The 9722-nt window shown below is 42.5% G+C and overlaps 1 long non-coding RNA gene across 1 annotated transcript; it reads left to right on the forward strand.

The window, feature by feature from the left end:
• Positions 1 to 2208: 2208 nt before the first annotated feature.
• LOC140690841 (uncharacterized) lies at positions 2209 to 4564 on the forward strand. Its single transcript, XR_012066163.1, has 2 exons — positions 2209 to 2432; positions 3058 to 4564. It is a non-coding gene; the product is annotated as an uncharacterized lncRNA (long non-coding RNA).
• Positions 4565 to 9722: the final 5158 nt, after the last annotated feature.

Consider the following 9722-nt stretch of genomic DNA (forward strand, 5'->3'; position numbering starts at 1 on the left):
ATATGTAGATTTCATAAAATTTAAAATAAAATTGAAAAAGTAGATTCACACAGGTGAATTGTTCCAAAAACACTTAAAAGTTTTCTAATAACCGAGTTAGTTATGAAAAAATAATTTTCTTTTAGTAGTCTCACTCACACTGACAAAACTGATTCATTTTAATTTTTTTATAAGAACAAATTTGACTTTGAAGAAAACACATTAATTTTGAAATTCAATCAGTCCAAATTGAGTAACTTCACTAACTCTCTGTACACTCAGTATTAAAATTAACATTATATTGAAAGGGCTATTGCACAAATAGAAAACAATTCTAAATTTATTCTTATCAAAAAAGTATTCTAATGCTCTTACGGTTTTTACAGATCTTACATAACACTGTTGACTACAATTAAAATCATCTCTATGTTGATTCATGTTAAAAATGTGGAAAATCACTATTGATTTGACTTACGAAAAATTTCATTTTCCATATAAATTCTCATATCTGCCTAGAAAGGTCATAAATTAACTTTTCCTTTTATTGGAGATTAAAATTTAGGTCATGCATGTACAGTATAATATCAATGAGAAAACATAAATTACCTTTCTGGTCTTTGATTATTAACTGTTTGGCAAATATTCCTTTTTGTTCCAAGGAAATCTTGAATTGGAGCAAATATGATACATTTTTAAAAAACTCATCTGTGATTCATTTAACAAGCACTGGCAAAGAACACAAGATCATTCAATTCACTGTATTCCATTCCATTTCATAGCTCCATAAAATGGTGATGATTCGTGGCGTTTTCACATATATACTCACAGTGATTTTAAAAACACAACATTGTAAATCAACTGTACTTCAATTTAAAAAAAAAACTGTGACACTTTTCACAGAGGCTGCTTAAAAAGCTGAGCAAAAATACTTTCATTGGAATGATGCAGTAAGTAAAATATGTCATTTTAAAATTCTAATAAACCCTGGTATCTGACCTAACAGAGTTGCAGCACCATATTCATCATGATAGAAATTAATTTAATTATGTTTAGTTGAAATCTTTCTTTAACAGATGTCTTATGCCAGGAGTTTGGTTTTGGGGGTCATGAATTGGTATTTCTTCAAAAATTTGGAAGTCCTTTGAAACAAAACGAATTTATTTGGTCAGTGCTTACAACACATGATTCAGCTAAAGCAGAGAACTTGCAATTTTCAAACTTTGTATCAATTGACACTTGATATTGTTAGAAATTGTGTTCTACACGCAATTGTTGGTTAGCTTAATTGAAAACTTTCATTTTGTGTAAAATAAGTATTTTTCTCTTTTCCTCACACCTCAGTGTTGTTTTTTTTTTAATAGTAGCTGAAAATTAGAATCACTGGGGTGGGGGGATTAAAACAAAACATGCAAAAGACCAAGCCTAATGCAGATCCAATGAATCCAACCCTCTGGCGGTGGGCCCAGGTAAGCTCTGTAATCTGAAGCTAGCAGGTGACTTTAGTGAGCAATCAGGAGTGAGAAGCACAGAGAGAGACCTCAGCCTTCAGATCACACCTCCAGTGGACGGAGGGCACTGCTTTCCGTCATGGACGGAAGAGGCCTGTGCTCAGCTCGGTGAATCCACCGTATCCACCCACTGGTGGCGCCTCCCATCACTCACAGGGAGGGGCTTCCAGCCGGGTCCATATACTTCCTGATATGTTCCTCTCCCCCACTTTCCCTACCCTTAACCTTCTTAGCTGCTGCAGTTTAGCCTCTGCCCACTTTCCTATCTCTGCGCCTCAATACACACTATTCCTTGATGGCAAACAGTACAGATCACCTCAAAGTTCATCTGAAATCTTAACCTTTCCCTGATCAAATCCATACTCTTCTGTGTCTAAAGCAATCAGCTTGGGCGACTCGAGCAGGGGTACCACTCTCCGTCTTGCTGTTTGCATTGCTTTACCCTAATTCTCTAAATGCCCTGGGATCTTCTTAAAGGCAGGGAGCCAACGCTGACTGACCTTGACCCCGACCCACTTTGTGTGAGGGTGGGCACCTGAGTAAACCCGCTGAATGAGTGAGTAAATGGACAACTGAATATACTTACAGAGAATTTAACAGGCATGAACGAATACAGAAACCAAAAAAAATACACATTTTTAATTCATAAATGGAGATGGCTGGGCCCTTGCAGGAGCTCAAGAAAGCAGCTTCTCCAGGAAGAGAATAAAGATGATGGGAGTTGGGGGTCTGACCCGGGACCCATTACTGGCGGCTGGTCTGCAGGTTTTACTCTGGTTAGCGACTGGGAAACCCATGTAAGTTACTGTCTCTTCACACAGGTCTGCTTGTACGCATCTCTTCACTTCAACAGCTATGTCTCTGAGACCTGCAAGGAACCATGAATGAGACTTCTGCTCTCTCCTTCCTTCGACTCCCCTCTTTCCCCACCCAGACTGGGCTAGGGTAAGACATAAGCCAGGCCACACTCAAGTGTGAGTCACTCAGTATGGGTCTCCTTAGTGGCGGCAGTGGGCTGGTGGCCTTCAAACAGCAGGGCCTCCTATCTCCTAAGCCCCCTCACAACCCATCTCAATCAAATAGTGGTAAATTTTATGAAGCTTCTTTAAATAAGTTTTTTTTTTCAATCCATATTATCACTTGGGGGTCTAGTGTTATGTCTTTTTATTATAATTTTCCAGTTTTATTAAGTAGAATTATTATAGTTCAACTGCACATACACATTATATTGCATGTGAATCCATATAAACAGTATACTGCACATTTTTTCAGTTTTCATATATGTACTCATTATTGTTTCTAAGAACAGATCAGGTCCTTAGCTTTTTAGCATTATGTCTTTAAAAGACATTTTACACAGATGATATTATGAACCGTTTCCTTCTGTTAGTCCTCCAAGGACTGTCAGGAGCATCCTGCATGCGACTGATCCACAAGGATTTGGGGCTTCATGATTTTAAGGACATAGATCTAATCTCCTCTTATTCTTGGAGTTTTTTTTTTTTTTAATAATAGCAATAGCTATAAAAAAAAAAAGCTATCACTTTGACTGTGTTCCCTGCCTTTCAAGGTGCATTCAGATACATTCTTTCATGGGGCAGCCACTCTAAGCTCTTGGTGATTTCATCTTGCCTCCTCTGGGCGCCACATCCAGTGACTGCTACTTGAAAACAATCACTCTGCTATGCAAAGTTACACAAACAGGAAATGTGAGACTCCAAGAGACCAACCAATATGATGAGCCCCTGCAATGACGCCACTGACGGGGAACTCCAGGAAGGCTGCGCGCCCCAGTCAGCGGGAGAAGATGAGAAGGGAAAGACGAGCCGTGAGAACAGCCCAGACTCGTGGGGCTCTGTGCACTGCTCTTCACACTACACGGTACCACTGCTCGTAATTCACTTCTAATGTGTGTCTTCAGTTGATTTTGAGTTTTGTATTGGATTTTCTCAAAGTAAGCATAGTCAGTCATGCTTTACAATCTCTGAGGAAAGTTTAAGTTTGGTCATTGCCTGTCTCCAAGGCTTTTACTTTGAAAATTAAAACACACACACACACACACACACACACTCTCACACACATACACACACAACAACTCAGGGTAGGGGGGAAAACACAAATTACCCCCGTGTTTAAAAAAAAAAACTAACCAAAGTTTGGAGAGAATGAAGGGTCATCTGATGTGTTGAAACAACGTTCTCAAAGCCAGCAGAGAGTTTGTTGATGTAAGTGTGCAAAAATTCAGACATGAACAAAGGAATGAATGTGAGAAAGCCAATCAGATGTAATTTTGGAATCAAGCCACGGTGGGTGTCCTTATTTCTTAAGTGCTTTGGACAAAAGCTTATTTCTCCTCAACCCTATCCTTAAGACACACGCCCTAGAAGCTTGTGAGAGAGTGCCACTGTGTCTACACAACGCTGCATCCTAGGAAAGCACCTGTGTTTATGATGCCAGAAAACTCAACACACTTCGGTTTATCTGCTCGGCACCACTTGAGGTCGTTTGTACACTTCCTTCCCATCACTGCAAAGCACGTTGGGCACTTGAGGCCATTGGAGTGAAGTTCGTCAACGTCCTTCTCCTCTAGGTCACTCATTTTGATCTCCCAGGAGACTGTTGAAAGAAAGAAAGGAAGGAAGGAAGGAAGGAAGGAAGAAACAAACCTGGCTGGCTATTTGCCACTGGCAGGCAAATGAACCCATGCTCATGAGCAGAATGAGCGATCTGCCTCATATGTGGAATCTAAAGACTCATGGACAGAGAATACAGACTTGTGGTTACCAGGGGGGTAGAGGGTGGGAAGGGATAGACTGGGATTTCAAAATTGTAGAATAGATAAACAAGATTACACTGTATAGCACAGGGAAATATACACAAAATGTTATGATAAATCACAGAGAAAAAAAAGTGACAATGAGTTTGTATATGTCCATGGATGACTGAAAAATTGTGCTGAACACTGGAATTTGACACAACACTGTAAAATGATTATGAATCAATAAAAAATGTAAAAAAAAAAACAGAACTACCATATGATCCAGTAATTCTACTTCTGGGAATATATCCAAAGGAAACACAAACACTAACTAGAAAAGATACCTGTACCCTCACGTTCATAGCAGCATTATTCCCAACAGCCAAGATATGGCAACAACTTTAAGTTTCCATCAATGAATGAACAGATAAAGAAGTTGTGAGATTATACAAATACATATATATATATAACCCATAAAAAAACCCAAAGCAAAACAAGGAAATTCTTCCATTTATGACAACATGGATGGACACTGAGGACATTATGCTAAATAAGTCAGAGAGAGAAAGACAAACACTGTGTGATCTTTCTTATGCGTGGAATCTAAAACAAACAAACTCTTTAAAAAATGATCAGACTGGTGGTTACCAGAGGTGGGGGGAAAGGGGAATTGGAGAACAGTGGTCAAAAGGTATGAACTTCCAGTTATAAGATAAAAAAGTACTACGGATGTACTACAACATGGTGACTGTAGTTAACATTGCTACACGTTATATGCGGAAGTTAAGAGAGTAACTCCTAAGCGTTCTCATCACAAGGGAAAAACTGAACTTACTGCAGTCATCATTTCACAATATACGTAAAACCAAACTATTACGCTATACACCTCCAACTTACACACTGATGTATGTCAATTATGTATCAATAAAACTGAGAAAAAGGCTTATTATACAAAATACGCAAGCCAACCTCACTGTATAACCACAAAGCGAGTTCTGACCGGAAGAGAAAGGCGGGTACTTTGAGGAAGCAAGTGGCCACCCGGCTAAGTGTGGGAGCATTATTTCCTCCTCGCCCTTTGAAGTTGCCCTCAAGCCTCTCTCTGTGCCCCTCTGATGCCCAAGGCAATGGTACCTAAAGTGGAAGGGAATTATTAAGAGTGTGTACCTTGTGCAGATCAACAGATCTCCCTGCCTTCTCAACTGAATCTCATAAACACTCTTAAGCCTGCCTTTGCTGCAAGAGGTTTTCTTTTCTTTTCTGTTTTAGCCTTGGGCTTCGGTTTCTATTAAAATGCAGAGCACCCTGGATAGGTTAAAAGCACTGCTCTCAGTTATTTAAAGTGAGACAAACACAACTTTACCCTGCCTTTTTTGACAATGAGCTTTGATGGAAAAATGAGCTCCAGGGGGAGGAAAGGTAGGATGGAGTGGGAAATTCACGAACTAGGGAAAGGAGAAGAGGACTTGAAGGCTGAAGGCTCAAGATACATTTCCACATTTTACCTAAGGCCTACCTCCAAAACAAATAAACCAAGTGGTTTACTGCCATTTTTTCTTAGGTGTGGAACGCATAGGAGGAGGAAAGACATCAACAAAGACCTGGAACTTTGTGTACAATTGCTGGCCTTTCTTATTTTATCAATAATCCTAACTTGCTTGTAATGAATTCTTACTAAGTGATAACTGCTTTTATTGTGATAGTTGGTGTATCAGTATGGAGCAGGAGGAAAGGGGCAACGGCAGAACGAATCTATTTTCAGTAAGCCCTTCTCCCTCCTATCAAAGGAAAGATGGGAAGTTGACAGGCTGAAGGAAGAAGGGAAGACATAATGGGGTGGGCATGACCTCAACAGATTTCCAGTCTGTGCCCTTTCCCTCTGATGTGGGCCATGACACCCAGGAAAGGTCCTTTTTAACATCAAGGGACAAAAGATCACTGAATCAGGAAAAAAAAGAAACCTGACTCTTGAACAGTGGTACTTTCAGAGAAAGACCTTGATCAAAAGTGAGAAATCAGAAAATTAATAAACAGAAACCTCACTTAAAATGGAGGCAGGAAGTGGGGAGGGTATAGCTTAGTGGTAAAGTGCGTGCTTAGCATGCATGAGGTCCTGGATTCAATCACCAGTACCTCCGTTATAAACAAACAAAAAAACAAATAAGCAAGCTTATTTACCCCACCCCCGATCAAGGAAAAAAAAAACCAAAACATAAAAAACAATAAAATAGTGTTTGGGGTAAAGGCCACAAAATAACAAAAAATAATAATAAAACGGAGACAGGATGACAGAATGGGGCGTTCTCCTGCCCTACACACCACATCAGTTGCAGACCTAACAGAAAGAGATACCTTGCATCTCCAATAGGAAAAAAATGTTACCAATTTACTACCCAACAGGAAGAAGGATTTCTCTCTGCTCAGCAACAGTCCAGCCAAGAAGAGACTGTCACAACTCAGCCAATGAAAAGTCATACACTTCCAACTCCTAGCTTCCCCCCATAAACATCTTGTTTATAACAGCCCCTCCCAATTTCCCCTTCTCCTCTATAAAAGAATTTGTTTCTGTCCTTTGTTCTCCGGAGTTGCCTGTAGTTCACCACAGACTCCATGTCCTGAATTACCATTCTTTGCTGTTTCAGAATAAACCCATTTTGCTGTGAAAGAACTGGCTGCTTTACTGCCTGAAGTCAACACCTTTAATGAAAGCTTATTAAGTGCCAACCTTCCTTATCTCCCATATTCCTCATAAGAGGCAGGAACCAGTATTCCCAGTTCTCCCTCCCAGATACAAGAGGCATGGATGGGCTCAGTTATTTGCCTGAGGCCTCGCAGTAAGGGGCTGATTCGGAAGTGACATTCAGGACCCTGTTCTCCACATTCGTTAACAACTAAGAGGGCAGGAACCATGTCTGTTAATTCACTGCAGGTGCCACTCTGAGCACACAGCACCCACAAGGGGAGTGTCAGGGAAGGTCTCGAAGTGCAGGCAGGAATGCAGAACAAGGGCAGGAATGAGGGAACGCAAGGAGGGATGCAGGAATACGGGGGCTAACTGGAGGGAACTTGGGCAGGGACCCCGTACGCCTACCGGTGAGGAAGGGTGCCAGTGCCAGGCTGCAGGCCAAGAGGAGGCTGCTCCGAGCTGCTGGGCGCATGGCCGATGCCCTGACGAGCTCTCTGTGAAAAACAGCAGCCAGTTAGCCGAGGTCCGCGGGCAGGGACGCCCAGTCAGCCCAGGCTTCTCCCCGCCCCCCTCCCAACCCCGCCACCGCCGCTCTGGCCCCCACCCCCTTAAACAGTCTTTCTCCTGCCTGCGCACCCCTCCCGGGCCCTCAGAGCTGGGGCTTTGGAGGCACCTTGGGTTCGGAAATGTGGCCTATCCCTGCAGGCCTGGGGCTGCTTCCGCCTTGTCCGCTACGTTCCTCAAGGCTCTGTGAGCGACCCGGCTGCGTCTGGTCCCCCTTGTGAGCCGTGTGGCCAGGCGGGTGGCCACGCGACCCGGCACCTGCACGCGGTGTTGCAATGCGGGCCACCGCTCTTCCTGGCGTGGGCCAGAGGGCACTGCGCAAGTGCAGGGGCGGGGGGGGGGGGGCTCCTGCTTCCCGGTTGGTCTATCTCCATTGGCCCCTCCTCCTGCTCTTCCCGCCCTCTCTGGGAGCCCTGGCCAATGAGATGCTGGTGCCTCAGCGTTCACGTGACTGGAGAGCGCCTGGTGGGCTGTTTCCACAGTTTAGATAACTGAGAGAATCCAGACGAGCTGGCCTGGGTGTTTTCGTGGTTCTGTAGTGCCCACCCACCTATCCCATTAAAGATGCCTTACTAGGGTTGATCGTCTTCCCCACCAACCTGGTACCTCTGAGGAGAAGGTAACTATATGCTTAATTCTTTGATCAGCCCTGCCACCCTCCCCTCCAAGTGGTCAATGCATCTATAGTGACTCTGGCACCTCAGAGAATTTTCCAACATATTCCACACCTCGTTGACAGTGAAACCAGGGACCGAGCACTTGGAGAGTCAGGGGAACCTTGTGCACAGACGGAATTTACCATTTGCCCAGTCCCTAGCACTGTGCCTGGGACATAGATGCACTGTCAATATGTGTTGAATGAATGAAAGTTCCTTTCTGCCTTTCAGCAGGAGAGTGTCAGAATGCTTCCTGTTCCCCTATTGCTGTTTTCAGACCTTGCTTCTGCAGCAGCTGCAAAAAACATTACTCTTTTTTTGAAAGCAACCAAAATGTTGATTAAGGATGAATGGATAAAATGTGGTTTATACATGGTGGAGTATTATTCAGCCTTAAAAAAGAGGGAAAGCCTGCCTTATGTATGGATGGCCCCTGAGGACATTTTCCTGAATGAAATAAGCTAGTCACAAGAAAGGCAAATGCTGCATGATTTCACTTACATGAGGCATTGAAAGTAGTTGAACTCGTCAAAAAAGAAAGTAGAATGATGGTTGCCAGGGGCTGGGGGAGTAGTGTGGAGAGGAGGAAAAGGGCAATTGCTCAATGGAACAGAGTTTGGGTTTTGAGATATGAAAAAGTTACAAGAATATATTGCACAATGAAGAGAATATAGTACACACTACTCTATTGTACACTTAAAAATGATTAAGATGGACAATTTTACTTTTTTTTTAAGCCACAGTTTAAAAACTCTACTCTGATATTTACTAGGTCATTTCTGACAACACATCAAGTGTTTTGATCCTTGGTTTATAACCTCTTTTTTTTTTTTTACAGCACTGTGCAAAAATAACTTACTCCAATGATGAAAATGATCTATGCCAGTGCTAATATAGTATTGTAATGGGTTGAGTGGTGGATCCCAAAGATATGTCCACATCCTAACCCACAGACCCTGGGAATATTATCTTATATGGCAACAGATTTGATTACGTAAAGGATATTGAGAAATGTATCCTAGATTATCTGGGTGGGCCCTAGATGCAATCACACGTATCCTTGCAAAAGAGAAGCAGGAGGAGTTTTGAGACAGACACAGAGAGGAGAAGACTCATAGAAGAGGACAGGGCCATGAGACTATAGAAACAAAGGTTGAAGTGATGCTGTCACGAGCAAAGGGATGCTGACCACCACCAGAAGCTGGAAGAGGCAGGGAACAAATTCTCCCCTAGAGCCTCTGGAGGGAGGGTGGCTCTGTCAACACGCTTGACTTCAGAACTGTGAGAGAGTATATTTCTGTTGTTGTGAGTCATGCAGTCAACAATAATTTGTTATAACAACCCTAGGAACTAATATAAGGAACCTACATTGCTCTTGAGATGACCACACATTTTAGAATGTGGCTATTTAGAGGGAAACTAAAATTTTAATTTAATTTAATTTAATTTATACTCAAATAGCCCAGACTTTGGAGCTATCAGGTTGAGTTGTTCTCCTCTGCATTTTGCCCGCGTTCCATTGCCACGCAGTCACAGAATAGAATTCCTAACTCCCAGACAACTGTCCCTGA

This window comes from Vicugna pacos, chromosome 3 (genome assembly GCF_048564905.1).
Source record: "Vicugna pacos chromosome 3, VicPac4, whole genome shotgun sequence".
NCBI classification, from domain to species: Eukaryota; Metazoa; Chordata; class Mammalia; order Artiodactyla; family Camelidae; genus Vicugna; species Vicugna pacos.